At 42.1% G+C, this 16,636-nt stretch overlaps 1 protein-coding gene across 3 annotated transcripts in view; it reads right to left on the minus strand.

The window, feature by feature from the left end:
- Positions 1–16,485, minus strand: part of SCMH1 (Scm polycomb group protein homolog 1) — a 169,309-nt gene extending 152,824 nt beyond the window's left edge. For 2 of the 3 annotated variants that reach the window (XM_081818208.1, XM_081818209.1), the window contains exon 1: positions 16,313–16,484. The gene's annotated coding sequence lies outside the window, so the exon portion shown is untranslated. Of the gene's footprint in view, positions 1–16,312 lie in introns of all 3 variants that reach the window. The other variant, XM_081818210.1, reaches the window with a different exon arrangement.
- Positions 16,486–16,636: the final 151 nt, after the last annotated feature.

The following is a 16,636-nucleotide window of genomic DNA, read 5'->3' on the forward strand; positions in this document are numbered from 1 at the left end:
CTGGGTGGCTCAGTTGGTTAAGCGACTGCCTTCGGCTCAGGTCATGATCCCAGGGTCCTGGGATCGAGTCCCACATCGGGTTCCCGGCTCAGCGGGGAGCCTGCTTCTCCCTCTGACCCTCTCCTCTCTCATGCTGTTTCTCTCTCGCTCGCTCTCCAATAAATAAATAAATAAAATCTTTAAAAAAAAAAAAAAAAGACATCATGCTAAGTGAAATAAGCCAGTCACTAAAGGACTATATGATTTCACTCATACGAGGTATGCAGAAGAGTCAAGTATGTGCTCTCACAAAGAGACAGAAAGTAGAATGGTAGTTGGAGGGGCAGGAGGGAGGGAGAAGCGGGCAGTTATTGTTTAATGGGTACCGGGTTTCATTTCTGCCAGATGACAAAAGTTCTGGAGATGGATGGCAGTGAAGGTCACACGGTGTGAATATATTTATTGCCAATGAACTGTACACTTAAAAATGGTTAAAATGATAAATTTTGTCATGAATATTTAACCATAATTTTCAAAATAATTATTTTTTAAAGTTCTATAAACTACATTAATTATCAATAGGAAGCATGTGAAGAATTTTAGTATATTTGCTAGACTTGGAGATTTTTTTTCCCCAGACTTCAAGTCTTTAAAAAATTAACATGGAAAATGGATTAAAGGGAGCTAGCACAGTTGTAGGCAGAGTAGTTAGGATGCAACTGTAGTAATTCAGGGAAAAAAGCACAGAAGCTTGGACCAGGATTGTGGCAATGAAGATTCACTCATTCATTCAACAAATAGTTAATGAATGCTATTATATGCCAAGCACTGTGAAAGATGTTAAATATAAGAAGACTGGCAAGATCCCACCCCCATGGAACTTATAAACAAATAAATAATTACCTTTTGTGACTCAGTGCTAAAACAGAAAGAAACAGTGACTGTGGAAGGGCAGTCAGGGAGGCCTCTACGGGGATATGATTTCAAGCTGAGAAAGAACTAACAGAGCATCAGGGGAAGACTCCCCAGGCAGAGAGAACAGCATGTGCAAAGTCTCAGAGACAGGAAAGAGCTTCATATATTTAAGGAACAAAAAGGGTGCCAGTGTGACTGGAATGTAGGCAGGGGATGGTGGCACCATGTGAGATGGGCTAAGAGAATGGGCTCCGTATCATGTAGACTGCAGGGCAAATATTGTTTGTATTTCCAGTGCAATGGGAAGCCACTCAAAGATTTTAGGGAAAGAGGTGGCAGGATCCGTGGTGACTACACTGACAGCGGGGAGGGGGGTAACATGGAAAAGCAGAAGCAGGAAAACCATTTAGGGGTTTAATATGATGGTCCAAAAGGAATTATGACACCTTAGGCTACAACAAAAGATACAGGTGGAAAGACTCATTAGATAGGATACAGACCTAATGGGTATTAGTAATGAGCTGAAAATGGAGAAAAAGTCAAGTTTTTAGGCCAAGGCAAATAGATGAATTTGAGGTTGTTCACTCAAATAGGCAACAGTGGGCAAGCATCATAGTCACCTAGAGGGCTTTTTAAAAATACTAATTTCTGTGTTCCATTCCCCTGGAAATCCTAATTTAATTTTTTTTGAGGGGGGGTGGTATCCATTGGATTTTTAATTTTTTTTTTTTTAAAGATTTATTTATTTATTTATTTATTTGAGACAGAGAATGAGAGAGAGCATGAGAGGGAGGAGGGTCAGAGGGAGAAGCAGACTCCCTGCCGAGCAGGGAGCCCCATGCGGGACTCGATCCCGGGACTCCAGGATCATGACCTGAGCCGAAGGCAGTCGCTTAACCAACTGAGCCACCCAGGCGCCCGGATTTTTAATTTAAAAATCTCTCCAGGTGTTTCTGACAATCAGCAAGATTTGGGAGTCACTGCCGTAGACAAAGTTAACTAGAGTTGGTTTCTATTGCTTGCAACCCCAAGTATCCATATGATACCAAAACTGGTATTTGGAAGAGGGTTCCCTAAAATTTAGAACTGACTGGATTAAGGTTAGGAACACAACAGTGTAGAGCTCTAGCTCATGCTGAGAGGCTGGCCATCCGTATGTGGTATGAGAAAGCTGATCACACTGTGGTCTGTTTTGTACCAGGACTCACCACTACTGAGGTACATTGCAAAGAGACATGGTAGGGAAAATGCAGGATGTGATGTATATTGGCTATATAGGTGACCTTCAATCAGTTCCTATAAAAACATGCTTAATATGAAACAAGTGAGATATTCAAAATATTGAATAACCTGTAAGGCCATACCAGTGCATAATGGGGAATATCAATCCTGAGTTAAGCTGGTCAATCTGAAAACACTGGGTAGCAAACAGGGCTTTTCTAAAAAATTTCATTTTGCCTAGAGCCTGTACAGGAGGCCTGCTGAACTGGAAAATTACCCAGGGCTAAAAATGGTACAAGTAAAGGCAGAAAGGCAGGACCTACAACTATGGATAAGACTGAGACATAACAGAGTCTTGATTCTCCTAGGGTCCTTTCAAGCACCTCTGTTATGCACTCCTTGCTTGATAAAGTTGGGATATAATCTAGAAGCAAGGAGTAGTTTATTAATAACTCCCTTCACCAGGCCCTATTTCAAATTAAGTGAGCCAATAAATTCCTTTTTTGCTTCAATCCATTTATGCTGGGTTTCTGTTCTTTACAACCAAAAAGTGTTAATATACTACCAACATTTAAAAAAACTAGAGTGCTGCTTCTTTTCCAAAAGGATCACCAGAGGCACTACCTCAAATCTACTAAAATAGAATCTTCAAGTCAAGGTATCTGTTATTCTTAATGTGTGTTCCAGATGATCAAGCAAATTGGAAAAACAAAAGTCTGATTGTCTCCTCCCATACTGATGAAACAGTAATTGTTATTTCCCAGCAATACAGAGGAAGAACACTGTAACAATATTTATTTAAAATATACCAAGAGCCCACCACCATATCAGAATCCACCACAGTATGCATATAGCGGGGCATGGAAAATCTAAGACGTTGCCTTGCCTACCAGGATCTTGTAAGGCCTACAAATACATCAGGGATTGCTAAACGTGTCTGATCAATGGAATAAACTCAGTATCATTTTGGTAGATTAGGGATGAAAGACCTAAGATTTAAACCCCTTTCCATCAGACAACAAATCTATTTCCAAAATATGGTCAGTGTAAAATACATTTCCCTCTTAATATAGAGTGAAAGAGCACAAAAAAGAAAAATATGTATCATGAAAACAGTCCATTAATTCAAATTTGGGTTTAACCAACATGTATTTGAGCACTTACTATGTAAACATTTACTGTATTAGGCACCTAAATATAGGTTTTCATTGGTAACTAATATTCAGAAACACCAGCAAAATGGTAAATTGTCTGAATTGACATTTCTCTTTTCAGCCTAATGGTTTATTTAAATACCATCATTAAGGAATTTAACATATCAAAAGAAAATTGTTAGTGTTGAGAATAAAGAAGTCAACAAAAACATTACTTAACACTTTACCAAATTCAAATAGCAGTTCTCAAAAGGACAACTTTGACACCTAAATATCCAGGTCAGCATAAAAAAAAAAATCTACTCATTGTTAAGGCAGTTAACAGCATTCAGCCCAAACAACCAATCCTTGTTTATTCACTAGGTAAAGTTGCATTAAGTAATTAAGTCAAAGGGACAACAACTGGATCATTTGGAGAGTAAGTTCTGGAGCAAGAAAGAAGCAAAATTGCTGGCTCTGCTGGTATTTGTTTAGTAATATTTTCAAAGCTTTCTATATATAGAGAGAGGATATCTAGGGTCACTAGTAATTATTTACAGAATATGTCTTTGAAGATAGATTTCTATGATGGTTTCCTTTAAATGCAGGTACAACTACAACTGATGATGAAAATATACTTAGAAGAACTATAAACTCTGTGATTAAGAGACTTCTCAAAAAATTTTTTCTTAAAAACTCAATCCAGGACTTCTAAATTAGTATCACTCCAAGAATCATATCAACCTTATAAAGCATTTGCAGAAAAAATAACTATGCAACTCATATGTGATGGCAATAGGCATTAGCACTATTTTAGTGTCACACAAATAGCTCAAATAAAGTAACATTCCTGTATGAACGGCATCACTTTTGTTCAGAAGCAAGTATGGGAACTTAGCTACAAAAATCCTACCAAATAATGGCATGTTGCTTTCAAATAACAGGCAATATTATGTGGTAAGAATCTTTTACATTTGTCTGAGTCCTCTCTGTTGAGTAGCATTTGGCATATTTTTGTCGTCACACGACACGTATGAGGCCCTGAGGTGAAAAAAGTTTATATGGATAGTGGGCATCTCTGCAGTCAAATGCTCTACCACTGAGCTATACCCCCTAGTGGGCATCTCTGAATGGGAAGGTGGGGGAGAAAAGACTGGAAATAATGCTGGGAAGCACACATAGGGGGCTTAAATTATATACAGTAGTCCTCCATTAACCGTGGTTTCAGTTTAAAAAAAAAAAAGTCAATTCTTACAAGTCAAGCTTGCCTCCTGGACAGAGTATCAGAACTATGTAACACTGCTTGTGGGGAGTGCACAAGGTGACATGCAAAGGGGTCTAGGGTTGAAGTCAGGTTGGTCTGGGTTTGAAACGGAGTCCTATCACTTATAAATTGTATGATTTTGGCCAGGTATCTTTCAGTCTCCATTTGCTTATGCATAAAGTGGAGCTAGTAATACCTTTTTGCAGGTGGGTGAGAACAACATACATCTGCATGTTGCAATGTGTCTCAAAGATACTCAAAAAAAAGTTATTCCCTTTATTTGTATGGTATGTTACACAGGGTTGGTATGCTTTAAATACATTCTGGAAAAAAGTGGGATACGTATAAACAAACACAGAAGATGCAGGTTGTTACTTTTATATTGGATAAATAAATTCTGAAATAATCCACATGCCTTCATGTTTTTTCAGGTACCTATTATGTGCCTGACATAGAGAAGCCACTCAAACGTCTGGTGATTCTTCCATTAGACTTCTTGGGCCAAGACACAAGAGAATGAGATTCCAGTTTTATGACCCTGGACCTAGAATTGTTGGACTATAGGTTATATGTACTTTAGTTTTAATAGATATTGCCAAATTGTTCTTCGCCATGATTGTACAATTTCTATTCCCATCAATAGTGTCCAAGAGTTCCCTTAACTCTACATCCTATTTGATATTATCAGACTTCTTAATTTTTGCCAATCTAATAGGTTTGAAATGACATCTCATTAGAGCTTTAATTTGCCCTTAATTATTGGTCAACGACTAATAAATATTTAGGGTGCCACCTTTATGCCTTGTTATATTTCTATGAATTTGTCTTTTTTGAATCTATTTGTAGGAATCCTTTATAATTACAGATAGGTACATGTACTACATATATGTTCTTTAATTCTGTGGCTTGTCTTTGCATTTTAAAAATTATGGTATTCAAAAAAAATTGTGGCATTCATCTTTGCCACTGTACGTAGCAGTGTCTGGCAGCCAGTAGACATTAATAAATATTTGTTATTTATGTATTTATACATAATGAATGAGAAACTGAACAAACACACAAAGAAATGAGATGTTTTAACTATATTCCCTTAATTTGGAATTATGATTCCCTATGCCTATTAGGCCTTATAAACTTTTATACTCCCAGAGCACTTGGGTGGCTCAGTCAGTTAAGTGTCTGCCTTCGGCTCAGGTGGTGATCTTGGGGCCCTGAGACTGAGCCCCGAGTAGGGTTCCCTGCTCAGAGGGAAGTCTGTTTCTCCCTCTCCCTCTGCCCCTCCCCACCCCCGCTCATGCTCTCTCACTCTCTCAAATAATAAAATCTTTTAAAAAAATAAACTTTTACACTCCCAAATTCATCTTGAAAATTCATTTATTTTTAAAGAAAAAAATTTACTCTCATTTGAAGACTTTCTGATAGTCCTTGGTAACTGAAGGATATTGGAGATAAGATAGAACACCAAAATATCAAGGTTGGAAGTCTAAAATTCTAAATAATCTAAGACAAATGGTTGTCTGCTCTCTTTTTAAATCTCTCCAAGAACAAGTGTACTGGCTCTCATGTTTTCTGTTATACTTTCCAGGACATAATGACTAAAATAGCCTTTATTTCCATCATGTTTGTATGCCCCACAGGAAAGTCTACATAAGCATGAGTGTAAAACAATTATAATAAATAAGAGAACACTTGGAAATATACTATAATATGCCAATGAGCAGAAGACATAGTGATTAAAATGAATATACAATATGCATATGCTTTAATTTTGAAAGCTAACAATTATAACATTTATAGTAAATGTAAAGGGAAAAAACAATGCAGCAGCCTTTATATGTTTCAAAATAAACAGAAATTAATACATGATGACTTGCAATAGAAACAGTAAGAAGCTCAGACAGCACAGGGTCTTAAAAAGGAGGTCACAGGAGGCAATGGATCATTCTGGACAAAGTACAAAATCTGTAGTGAGTTGTTCTGACACTGACTGTTTGATATTGGGCACATCATTTACTCCACCTGCACCTCAGTTTCTTATCAGTATATAGAGTTTATAATGATCTGGAATCCTACCTAACAGCGTTATTATGTATTTCAAATTAAATAAGAAAATGTGTGTGACATCCTTCAATAACATGCAACAGTAATTATCTATCCTTCCTCACCTTCCAACATCATCCCAGTGTCATCTATATCATCCCTGAAACTCCCAGGCAGAAGGAGATCTAAAGTCCTCTGGAATGGATATTGTAAATTCGTGTGCTCAGGCTGCCATAACAAAGACCACAGACTGGATAGCTGAAACAACAGAAATGTATTTCCTCACAGTTTCACAGGCTAGAAGTTCAAGATCAAGGTGTCAGCAGGGTTGATTTCTTCTGAGGCCTCTCACCTAGGCTTATACAGATGGCTGTTTTCTCCCTCTCTCTTCACATGGTCTTTCCTTTGTGTGTATCTGTGTCCTAACCTCTTCTTCTACTATGACACAAGTCATAATGGATGAGGGCCCATCCATATGACCCCATTTTATCTTAATTACTACTTTAAAGGCCCTATCTCCAAATACAGTCACCCATTTTATCTTAATTACTACTTTAAAGGCCCTATCTCCAAATACAGTCACATTCCGAAATATTGGGGGTTAGGACTTCAACATACAAATTTTGAGGGGGAGGGGAACAAGAGACATAATTCAGCCCATAACAGATATATAGAAATCCTACCATGCCGCACCTACCACTGCTTTAGCACTTACTATACTGTAATATAATTATCATTTTTGTCTCTTCTAGTAGACTACAAATGCCTGCACAGCACCAAATATTTTCTTTAATTTTTTAAAAGATTTTGTTTATTTATTTGAGGGGGGGAGAAGCAGAGGAAGAGAGACAAGCAGACTTCCCTCTGAGTGCAGAGCCCAACACAGGACTTGATTTCATGACCTGAGATCATGACCTGAGCCAAAATCAAGAGTCAGATGCTCAACCAAATGAGCCACCCAGGTGCCCTTGAATATTTCTTATTAATCTCTCTTTCAAGTGTCTAACACGGAGTGCATGTTCAACAGAATGCTCCAATAAACTGCTGATAACTGAACCTATGACACTTTCTGTCCAGGCACAATTAGAACTAATCTATCCTATGAGAATTTTTTTAAGTGGAGTTTGTAATATGTCAAGGATTTAAGAGAAAGGACAAATTTTTCACTTTTATCTTTCCAAAAGCAACTCTGTTCCCAAATTCTCATCCTTTCCATCTCAGGCTCTATTCTCGGATTATGTATGTTGAGCCTTCCTTAAGCAATGAACCTGGAGACTTTACAAGACCACCGCAGAAGTCAGTGACCTCTCTTCCACTCCACTGAATTTCTGGAGTGTTTATAGAGTTACATATTAGAGTTAGTTAAGTATGTGTCTTACCTTCCCCTCATAAACAGTGAGCTCCCTGACAGAACGGACTATGCCTTAAATATCTCTGAGTGATCAACAATAATTATTTACCGAATAAACATAAATTTCTCTAAACCAGAATCACCCTTGAGGAAGAGAAATTTTCTTAAACAAAGGAGGCGGGGCAAGAAAAGTTGCAAGGATGCTGTGTTCAGTTTGGGACATACTGACTTTGTTTTAAGAGATATCTCTTAAGGAATGTCTTTTTATTAGGTTCATTTCAATTTCAGAAGGTTTTCACATAGTATATTGGGACCTGTAGTGATGGGACATATTGATTTTAAAGTAGGTATGATACCTAGCTACTTGTAAAGCTGACTACAGGTAGCTAAATATATAGTTCTAACACTCAGAAGAGATTATCTTGACTATAGATAGAAATCTGAGTCATGAGCATATAGATGTTACTGTAAGCCAAGTGAGTAGATGAGATTGCTAAGGGCATGTACAGAAGGTGGCTTAGGACCAAAGACAGGCAAGAGAAGGGAAGCTCTCATCCAAAAAACACTTGGGATGAAGTGGCCAGGGAGGACCCAACATGCTGAAGTGCACCAAAGCCAAAGGAAAAAGAATGCTTTGAGGAAGAGGGAATTATGAATCTGAAATGCTGCTGCAAAGGCCTGAAAATTGCCTGCCTCCCCCTGGCGTTACCAACAAGGAGAAGGTTGATGATCCTGATCACAGCAGTTCGGAGACTGTATGATTTGGGCAAGTTTCTAAAACTTTACATCTCAGTTTTCTTTCTTTGCAAAATAAGGAGACTTATCTCCTCATGAGTGTTTTGAAGATTAAATAAAAAGCAATAACAAAAGTAACATATATGAATGTAACATACACAGCATTGCTACAACGTGCTGGACACTGTGCAGAGCTCTTTCATGCAGGTTCCCTCACTTAAAAAAATCACATACACACACAAAATCACAAAAAATCTTAAGGTACTATAGTACTTAATACGTACTATTATTATTCTCATCTTCAGATAAGGAAACTGAAACTTATTAAGTGATGGAGACTAAAACCAGAATGCAATGGAGAGGTAAGAATGAGAAAGTTTATATATTAAATGTATATAACTCAAGAAGTTTGAGTAAAGGGTAGGAGACTCGATGGTACCTGGAAGGAAACATGGATTTAAGATTTTATTTACAAGATTTACTTGAAGATAGGAGACTCCTAAGCAGATTTAAATAAAAAAAAAGAAAAGGAGTTGGAAGAGAGAAAGAGGTTGAAGACAATGAAAAGATGGGGGTCAGAGATGTAGCCCTGGGAAAGAAGAATAAACAAGAAAATATAGGTATAGTTTTAAGAAACAGGTGTGACATAGGACCTCATAGAGACTAGGGCAAAGAAATGACTTGGTATTGAAGGCCCCATCGCAGTAATGTATAAGCATGTGATTTTTCTCCAGCAGGGCTCAGAGCTACTACCGCCAAGAAGAAACAGGTTTGATTCAGCAAGGTTTGAGATTTTGCCCAGACAAGGACAGAAGAACAGTGGAACAAGGGGATAGAGGATTAATGGCAAGAGAGTGAATGAAATAAATTTTTGACTAAGGAAATTAAGCTGGATAGGGAAGGAAGTGAAGATAGGCCTCACTGAGATCAAACAACTGATGGAGATAGTCAAAGGTGAGGTAGAAGACATTCTGAACAATGCTGCATGTCCTCATTTATAATTTCAGAGGCGGGCCATCTCTGGGTGATAAGGCCCATGGTGTGACTCTGACGATCACTTGAGTTGAAGATGCTATTGTGCTGGAGAAACAATCATCTGTGTGAATACCGAAGTGACTAAGGGTGAGGATGGAAACTGAGGTAGAAAGGAAGACTGCACATGCTAGGTCCTAAGTGATGGAGAAGATCTATATACAAGAAGACAAGAGTGGTATAGCCCCTGCACTACAGAACACAGCTATCTTAAGATGGACAAGTAATGGTCTGGAAATCGTGGTGCACAGAAAACTACGGTCATCCTCATCTCTCTCATTTGGCACACAGTGTGGGAGAATGTGCTGCCCCCATTTAAAAGAACTACAGAGCAAGTGATAGTGCTCTCCATGATTCCCCAGGTGAGAGCCTGACTTCCATTTAAGGCCAAAACACACACAAAAAATCTAGTAAGATGGTTAATAGGGTAGGAAATAGGGGTTTCAGAGAGGAAATGGAAAGGTATGAGAGGGAACGAATAAGCAGGGTTGGGAGAGAGGAGGAAGAAGCCAAGTCAGCATGGGAAAAGCAGTATAGAAGACAGGTGAGTAGAGGGGATAGGACAAAGATAAAAAATGATAAGACTTGATGGCTTTATATGGCCATAAGGTTATCAAAATAATTAGTTCTAGCAGTGCCCTGGTGGCTAGGGAGTTAGCACTAAGGCCTTGGCAATGGTTTGAGGGGAGGGGCAACATCTGAGTGCCTATTATGTAACTGACATTATGTAAAGTGCTTTACACTTCCTATCTTAGTTAAACCTTACACCTAACAAAAATGAGGGAACTGAGGACCAGAGAGGCAAAGTGACCAGCCCAGGGTTGTACAATTAACAGTGACATTTAGTATAAAAAAGACAAATTTTGAAATCAAAGCATCTTTAGTCACTTTCTACCAGTAAGATCTTATATGTTTCTTAACTCCAGTAAGCCTACCTACCAAGCAAGGTTATCTCAGAGATTAAATTACAACTATAAAACAAACCTTAAGTTATTTTTTTTAACCTACAACTGGCCTTGTTTTCAAATGTGGAATTTCTTACTTGGTTTACTTCAAACAAAAATCCCAAGTTCTGAAACTATAAATTTTAGATAGGAAACTGAGGTAGGGAGAGAGGATATACAATCTATGGTTCCCTAGTCTATCTAGCATCAAGTCCAAACTACATAGTTCCAGGTCTTTAATACTATGGCCCCAGCCCATCTCTCCTGCCATATCGCTCACTGTTGACTTACACAATACTCAGACCTGTAGCAACTATCCATTTTTTTTTAAACAATCTTTTTTTTTTTTAAAGATTTTTTTTTATTTATTTATTTTGAGAGAGAGAATGAGAGACAGAGAGCATGAGAGGGAGGAGGGTCAGAGGGAGAAGCAGACTCCCTGCCGAGCAGGGAGCCCCTTGCGGGACTCGATCCCCGGGACTCCAGGATCATGACCTGAGCCGAAGGCAGTCGCTTAACCAACTGAGCCACCCAGGCGCCCAGCAACTATCCATTTTTAACAAACATACCCTATACTTTTCTCCCTTTGTATCTCCACCTAAATTATTTAATGTACTGAAATTTGTTATCCAATGCCCAAATGAAATTTATTTTGAGTGTGAAACCTAACCTTGCTTCCAAATATTGAGAAATGATGGCTCCCTCCTCTGAACTCTGCATCCCTTTGCTTTTCCTCTCTTTGAGTACTTATTGCCTTATAATTTAAGTAAGCGTGAGAAAAGTTCAGCCAGCAGAGCTTAAGTCCCTTAAAGGTAGCTGAAAGAGAACTAACATTTCCTTTGAATTGCTTTTCTAGTGATGTGATACACATAATTTCATGTAATCTTTGTGACACCGTATGAAATAGGAATTTATTTTTTATAGGTAAGGACACTGAAAGTCACACAGGTTAGACAATTTGCTTATAGTCCTAAGGTTAGTAGGTGACAGAGGCTAGATTTGAATCTTGCTCTTTCTAACTCAAAATGTAGGCTCTTCCCAGAAACTGTGAGTATAACCTCACTGCTTTATCTGATTGTTTCCTATCCACCTACTAATCATCAATGGGGAAACCTCCATTGACTTTTTTGTCATTAAGCATCAGCAGAAAGGAAGTGATATAGGGTACTTGCCCTCCTACTTTTCAAGACTAAGAACAGACTCTTCAGAGCCAAAAGTGATTAATATGAGTCCTGAATAAAGACGAAGAGATCAGAACCCTGCTCCCAAGAAGGAAAAGTAAAAAAAACCACTACTTTTCCACTCTTCCGTTTAAAAATTCCTCCTCCTTTGAGGTGTCCACCATCTGGCTGCATCACTCTCTACCCCTCCTCTTCATCTGTCATCTGCCACCCTCTTGATTAATCCCCTCCACTCACTGCACCTGGGTCACAATCATCCTCTTCCCCACACCCTAGCATCCTAAATCACTTCCCTATCCACACAGATGACCCATTCAATACAACAACCTCGCAGTTCCTGTCATACTCAGCTTCACGGACCTTCACCTCTGCTGTACCTCAGCTACCCACACACAGAGACCTAGCTGTCACCTAGAAGAGCTCCATACCACACAAGTTAACTCCAATATTCCACTTTCTGACCACAACCTCCCTTTTTTCTAGCTTACTTCCACTACATTTGTTCACTGATTTAACTCAAGCTACTGAAAAATCTTCAAGTCCAAAACTGAATTCGTCATCCAGTGTTTCCTGTCTCAGTTAATGTCACCACCATCCCCCTAGTCACCCAAACCAAAACTCTGAGCATCATGCTGGACTCCTGGCCCCTCTCATCTACACATCCAATCAATCATAAAGCCTCACAGATTCTCGAAACTTCATCCCTTTCTTCTCATCCCTATGACCACATTTTAAAAATGTATTCTACCAGGGCGCCTGAGTGGCTCAGTTGGTTAAGCGACTGCCTTTGGCTCAGGTCATGATCCTGGAGTCCCTGGATCGAGTCCCGCATCGGGCTCCCTGCTCGGCGAGGAGCCTGCTTCTCCTTCTAACCCTCCCCCCTCTCATGTACTCTCTCTCTCTCTCTCATTCTCGCTCTCTCAAATAAATAAATAAATCTTTAAAAAAAATGTATTCTACCCATGTCTGATAAAAACTTTTCAGTGATTAAAAAAATCACCCACTGAATTAATTTCAAGATACCTATGCATACAAGGACAAGGTCTACTATGATATGGTCTCTGCCTGTATTTGCAGCCTTACAGCTTACCATTTATGTCTTTTTTAAAAAAGATTTTATTTATTTGACAGAGAGAGAGAGAGGGAGGGAGAAGACAGAGGGAGAGTGAGAAGGAGAAGCAGACTCCCCACTGAGCAGAGAGCCCAATGTGGGACTTGATTCCAAGACCCTGGGATCATGACCTGAGCCGAAAGTAGATGCTTAACCGACTGAGCCACCCAGGTGCCCACCCAGGTCTTTCTTGTTATATTCTTAGCAGTTTCAAACCGCTTGTGGTTTTCTTTTCTTTTCTTTTTTTTTTAAGACTTTATTTATTGTCAGGGAGAAAGAGAGACAGCAGCAGGCAGAGGGAGAAGCAGGCTCCTGGCTGAGCAGGGAGCCCGATGTGGGACTCGATCCCAGGACCCTGGAATCATGACCTGAGCTGAAGGCAGACACTTAACCAACTGAGCCACCCAGGTGTCCCCCACTTGTGGTTTTTTATGCAAGCCATTCCTTCTCTCACATTGATGCCTTTCCTTGAGCTGTTTTCTCTGTTCGAAGCACACTTTTTACTCTTCTCTGCATGACTGTCTTCTTACCATTTATTATATGAGTCAGGTGTCACCTCTTCCCAAAGCCTTCCCTCAAGGCCCACGCTAGTCTAAACGCCCCGACCTTGGGGCAACCACAGCATCAAATGCATCCCTCTCACCTTTTATTCTGAGATGACCTATTTGGGCATTTAATTTTTTTTTTTTTTTAAGATTTTATTTATTTATCTGACAGAGACAGAGACAGCGAAAGCAGGAACAAGCAGCAGGAGTGGGAGAGGGAGAAGCAGGCTTCCCCTCGAGGAGGGAGCCCGATGTGGGACTCGATCCCAGCACCCTGGGATCATGACCGGAGCCGAAGGCAGACGCTTAACGACTGAGCCACCCAGGTGCCCCTGGGCATTTAAATTACCAGCTCCACAAGGATTGAAAATATATCTTATTCATCTTTGTATACCCAGCTAAACACAGTACATAAGCATAGTTCCTGACACAAAGTAGATGGATAGGAGTAAAGTTTAGGACATGTTGAGTTTAAATTTGTAGTGGTATATTCACACCAGTTCTTTCTCACAGAGTTTTCAGTATTTCCAACCATTAACTTCAAGTTCTTTGAAGGGAAGGAACCAGAGCCTTTCCTGAGCCTGCATAGTTCTGTACAGAATGGTTCTATACAAATTTTTACCCAACTTACGTAAAAGGGAAATAGCATTTGCACAAACAAACCAGAAATCAAAACTTGACATGTGTGCTGCAAACTTCAAAACCACTGACCAATTTAAAAAATAAAGACACAAGAACAAAGATAAAGAACCAATTCTGACTGCTGGTATGTGCTTGCCTATGTTACAAAGACAGTGAAACTTTGCTTAGAATTTGAACAGGGTCCCAGATACAAGAGTTTGGCATTTTATCTACAAGGCCATCACATCTCTGCTGGGCTTAAAAATTACTAACCTGCAGGGTTGCTTAGGATAGTTTAGGATGTTGGTAAAAGACACTTTTTAAAAACTTAACCCTCACATACCAAGGCTAAATGATGAAAAAGCAAAAAATAAAAAAAAATGCTAGTAAGTGAGCAACAGAAACTGTTCTTTTTCATAGTAATTTTGGGTCTTCTGCTGGCAGTTAGAAACAGAGCAAAGAGTTCAATGTAACAAGCATGTCCCTCTCCAACTAAATATTAAATTGCAGTCTGGCCCCAAACTGAGTCTCAATCCTTTTTCAGAGTAAAAATAATCTCTATTCTTATGGTGCATTGCTATACTTTGATATACATCAGCTCATCTGATAAAGTGTTTATAGACATTTATTTTATTTTATTTTTTTAAAGATTTTTTATTTATTTATTTGACAGAGAAAGACACAGCGAGAGAGGGAACACAAACGGGGAGTGGGAGAGGGAGAAGCAGACTCCCTGCCGAGCAGGGAGCCCGACGCGGGACTCGATCCCGGGACTCCAGGATCATGACCTGAGCCGAAAGCAGTCGCTTAACCAACTGTGCCACCCAGGCGCCCTAGACATTTATTTAAAAACGAGGGGAAACCCAAACATCTTCACAAACAGGATCTCTTTCAGTTCGTTTTAACATATTGGACTTTAAAAAAAAAAAAGTTCAAAATACAGCACAGAAATTAGGAAGGGGATACTTTTTATTTAAGCAGGTCAATCTTGGAACCAAGGAACTTCTTGGAGAAACTTAATAGGTTTTGTCTCCTCACACACATTAAGTAGCTCTCCTTTAAATAGGATACGGTCAAGCTCATTCAGAGAAGGGATCGGAGAACCTCGGCATGTAAGAAACAACTGAAGGAACTGGAATTAGTGAAGAGAAGACAAGACTCTGGGGACATGATTACTATCTTCAGATACCTCAACAGCTGTCCACAAGGGAAAGGAACTAGAAAGAATGGGAGGCAGCGGTTTCTTTGAACCAAAAGATATTTCTAAAAACCAAAGCCGTCAGGAACAGAACGGCTTTCCTTGGGGAGAAATGGGTTTCCCATGACTGGAGGAGGTGTTCAAACAGGTTAGTTCAAATGATTAGGGTGGATTTGGGGATTTTCAAAGGGACTCTGGTATGCGATGGGAGAAAGGAGCCCTAGATGACTTTAAATTCCCTTCCAGTCTGGAGATGTTCTGGGGTTCGCCCGTCTCCCGGAAACCCCTTTAATTCCTCTCCGGCTGGCGCTCAGCTGTACCCCGGGTCCAGCCCGCTTGGCCGCTTGCCCTCCGCGGTGCCCCGCGGCCCCGAGGTTTGAAACCTGCTCTCCCCGCCCGTTTCCGGCGGCCCACGTGAGTGGTCTCCGCGCAGCTCTCGCCGCCGGAGCCAGACCGAGGACCGCGGCTGACAGCTCCGGGCCCTCCGCACGCCCGCCGACCTCGGTCCGAGCCGCCCGGACCCCCAGGCGTCCCTCAGCTCTCGCGTCCGAGCGGAGCGACGGACCCGCCGCAGACTGATAGCCGCTCCGACTCCCGGCCCTCGGCGCCAAGCCCACCGTCCCGGCCGCCCCCAGCCCCGCCTGCCCGGACAGAGCGGCGGCCGCTCGGACCCGCCGCGACGCCGACCCTCCAGACGCGCCCCCGCCCTCGAGTTTGCGCCGCCGGGCCCCCGGGGCGCCCCTACCGCGTCAGGGCCGCGGGCGGGTCACTGGGCCCCGCCCGCCCGGCCGCGGAGGCACAGCAGGCCGCCGGGGCTGGGGGCCAGGCTGACACGGCCGCGAAGAGCCGCGGCCGCGCTCGCACCACAGACAGGCCCCCGGCCCGACAGCCGGCAGACGGCCCGCCGGCGGGCCCCGAGGGGCGGGGGCGGCGGCCGGGCAGGTCCCGCCACCGCCTCCTCGCCCGGGGCGGTCCCCGCCGGCCCAGAGCCCTCAGGGCGCGGGCTTGCCCGGGGAGCGGAGGCGGCGGCGGAGGCGCTTACCTGCGGGCGCAGAGGCGGCGCGGGGCGGCTCACTCCCTTCCCGCCGCCATGTTTCCGCTGCGCAGGGAGCCGGAGCGGACGCGCGAAGGGGGCGGGCGGGGGCGGCTCCGGAGGGCGGCGGGCGGGCTGTCCGGCGGGCTGGCGGCGGTGGGCTCGACCGCTGCGGTGGCGGTGGCGGCGGCGGCGGCGGCGGCGGCGGCGGCGGCGGCGGGTCCTCGGCCCCGCCCCCTTCTCCTCCCCCTCCCCCTTCCCCTCCCTCCCCCTCCCCCCTCCCCCCACCTCCCCTACCTCCCCCACCTCCCCCTCCCCCTCCCGCCGCAGGGT

This window comes from Leptonychotes weddellii, chromosome 4 (assembly GCF_054177405.1).
Source record: "Leptonychotes weddellii isolate Sample4059 chromosome 4, ASM5417740v2, whole genome shotgun sequence".
In the NCBI taxonomy this organism is placed as follows: Eukaryota; Metazoa; Chordata; class Mammalia; order Carnivora; family Phocidae; genus Leptonychotes; species Leptonychotes weddellii.